The sequence below is a fragment of the Nothoprocta perdicaria genome, unplaced genomic scaffold (genome assembly GCF_003342845.1).
Source record: "Nothoprocta perdicaria isolate Ctin4 unplaced genomic scaffold, notPer1 scaffold_99, whole genome shotgun sequence".
Taxonomy (NCBI): Eukaryota; Metazoa; Chordata; class Aves; order Tinamiformes; family Tinamidae; genus Nothoprocta; species Nothoprocta perdicaria.
In genome coordinates, this window is record NW_020456298.1 from 2,213,113 (window position 1) to 2,216,629 (window position 3,517).

Below are 3,517 nucleotides of genomic sequence, written 5' to 3' on the forward strand. Positions count from 1 at the left end.
GGGCGGGCGCCGCGCTGCCTCTGCAGGCGCGAGCGCCGCGGTGTCGCCAGCGGTACCGACGCAGGCGGCGCGGGGCCCTCGTCCCGAGCCCGCGCACCTCGTCCGCCCGCCTGCAAGCCCCCGGACAAGGCCGCCCGCGGCCGTCAGCGCCAGCAGCCGTTAGCGCCAGGAGCCGTTAGCGCCAACGGCCGCTGCGCGTGGCGCTGGCGCTGCCCCGCGGGGAGTCCGCGGTGTGACCCTAAGAGAAGCGCTGTGCAGCCGCTGGAAACCAGCCCCCCCGAGCCCCGCAGGGCTTCTCCCGCCTCGTGGGCTTCGCTGCCCTCCCTCAGTGCCTGCCCTTCCCGCCCCCGGCCCAAAGCCAAGGCACCTGTGGTGTTCAGGGCGCCGAGCCCAGGGCTGCCCTCCCTCTGGCCGYACTGCCCTGAGCACCCCGAGTTTGCCTGCCCAAAGAGCCGCTCGGGAGGGCTCCTCCCCGAGCCAAAGTCCGCTCCCGAGTTTGAATTTCCCTGCCTGTGCCCCGTGGGCCGGCTCTGCAAGGGGCCGCAGTGGCAAGGCTCACCTCCACRCAGAGGGTGCGACACGGGAGATGCTATCGTGACCCGCGTGGCTGCTCCCATCTGCTACCCCAAATTACAAGTCCTGCCAGGGCGCTGCAGCTAAAGCCTCCTCCTGCAGCGCCCGCACAAGCAACTCGAGACTCTCTCCTTTCCTCTGGCCCTCCCTTGCTCGCTCTCCCCTCCGCCCGCGCCCACCGTGCAGCCTGTGTGGCTTTCTGGTCCTACCAGTTGGCTCAGCCCTGGGGAGCAGGCTCCATGTTGACAATTATTCYCCGGCCTCATAAGCTGCTCCCCACTGCCTGCCCTGTGCTGGAAACACGCTGGGATGCAGTGGGAAGCAGCTGCCAGGTGCGCGGCGAGATCCAAAGCACCCAGGGCAGGCTGGAGTTGGGTTATTATGCTTAACTGCTCCTTTAATATGCCTCAAGAAATAGCGTTCACATTTGTAAACGTAAGCACAGATTCATGCAGGCTTATTAGTAGAAGGAAATTTCCATGTCATCATTAAAAGCACTAGCAAACATCACGTACGTTATTAGAGCTAAGATGCCTTCTCGAGTGTTATAGTTTTAGCTAAAAACATTTGGGGATATTATTATTTCTAAGCAAAATCACTAGTACAGTTAGACTATCTCTGTACTAAAGTAAGCTCACAGAAATAATATTATTATTCTCCTGTCAAAGAGCCTTGGAAAAAAATATACTGCAAGTGAAGGAAGCAATCTATTTTCCCAGTATGACCTTGTTATAAACAGCGTCCTTTTTGTAAGGATCATTYCTGTAAAACCTAGCCTGGGTAACGTCAATGGAAAGATAAGGGATTAAGGGAGATGTAAGCGTACACAAAGTACGGTAGTCAGGACTTTTTTTTTTTTGTAATTTCTCTACTCTCCAGTGTTCATTACCATAGTGCTCTGGCTGCGTATTTCAACGAGTCTCTTTTACTCTGAGCACCAGCTGCCTCTCTCGAGTTTAGACTTTCCGCAGCAGTTACTGAATTTGCTCTCCTTTCTGTCATTCACATTCTCCTCCACATGTCTTGTTCTGCAGTAAAACTGCATCACTAGGAAAACTGCCCTCCAGGATCTTGACTTTCTCAAGATCTCTTTGTAGAAAGAATTCTCACAACTCCTACCTGGTTCTTCTCCTTTTTGCTCCTTTTTTTTTTTTTTTTTCTCTCTCTCTCTTTTCAACCTACCCTCACCTGCTCCATATCATGTCATTCCCTGTGGCTCTTCTCCTCGCTCCGCGCCATCATTAATATCCCCCACTTGAAAAACGTGCGCGAATATCAAGCTACACAAAACGCTCTTGATCAAATTCCGTTCTCGGTACTACCACTCTGGTGCATCAGAGCGGCATTTGATCCCCCATGCGTTAGGATGGGGCCCTGCCAAGCCCCACGGGTGAATCCTCCCCGCGGCATCGCAGCGTGTGGCCTTGCAGCCCGCCCCACGGCACGAACTCACCACAACAGGGGAGATGTTTTGCAGCAGGGGTGGGTGTGCAGCCCTTTAGGAGCATCCCCTCGAGCAAGGCGCCAGCCACCACTAGGTGTCCCCTGCCCGTTGAGCCTGTTTATTCTGTTCTGCTAAACTTGCCTGTTTCAGGYCTCACCTGCCTCTGCTCTGGCTGCTCTTCTGCTCGCTATATCGGTAGTGTGGCTAACTCGTTCTTTTGTAATCCTGGCCAGGTTTCACGGGCAAACTTACGAAGCTGGTACAGTGCTACATGAAGGGTAACAGAGCTGCAGCATTTTGCATGTTAAGAACAGTATTTGCATTTACTTCTTGGGTTTTTCTTTTTAAAGACTCATTTCATAAAGCACTTCGGATGCAAATCAGCTTTCTCCAAAAGTATTCGGGTGTTTCCCCTACTATCCCAAAGAACATAATACTAAAGAAAACTGAAGAGTTCTGTAAGTTCTGGCATTTCCTTATCCTCTAAGGAAATGCTAGTCAAATCCCTCTCAATCGGCAGTGGCAAAATTAAGTCCTCCCTGCACATAGGGTGAATTCCCCCTTCTGCAGAGCGTGCCCTGTGTAAGAGGACTAATCTGAACACGAGAAATCCTTGGGATTTCTCCCAGATGTGCTGCCTGAGGCTCAATTCCACCATTAAAGAGCAGCCTAACTGTGGCACTGCATGTGAATGAAAGGATGTTTCTCAGCTGGCTGAATGCACCTCGTGATGGAATTGCACTGCCTCACCTCATAGGTCTGAACGTTTACAGCTAACAAACTAATGTGATAAGGTGGCGTTCCTAAAATTATGTATTACCTGCATCCTGACAAGCTCCAGGACTGATACTGATATGTATTAGGGCTTTGTYGTCAGGAGCAGAGCCGGGAGCTTTGCTGTCACTGCTGCCTTTTTTTTTTTTCTCTCTGCTTTTTTCTGTTTTTTTTCCTCCCTCTCTCTTACTCCTCCAGTATCATTCCATTTGGCTTCCAGGCTACCATCTGTGTACCCGCAGGGAGTCAACAAGAGGAAAACAAGGGCCAGAAAACAGAACACAGGTGAAAAGAGGTAAACAGGAGCTTCTTGCAATAATAATAAAGGGCTGTTCAGGTCTTAGGAGCACAAAAGAAAAAAGGGATAAGGTGAATCCCCTATCCAAAGTGATCCAAACTAAAAGCTAAAAATCCTAAAAATGTAATTTAAAGGGGTGGGGAGAAGAGARGAGATGGATTTATACATTTGAGCTCCTAATTCTTCCAGAATGCCTGTATTTTACTTGAAATTTCTAGGACACTGAGAGGACACAATGAGAGGACACTCACATACTGCAGATTTGGAGTAAGTCACTTAGAGCAGAACAGTCCAACCTTTGACTGTATTATCAGTCCAGCCAGAGAGCAGAGAGCATATAAACAGAAGCCAGGCAGAAAGCACCTCACAGTCTGCACAGCTCTGATTTAAAAGGGTGCCAACCTTCTTCCTGCAGTATCCTTACCTCT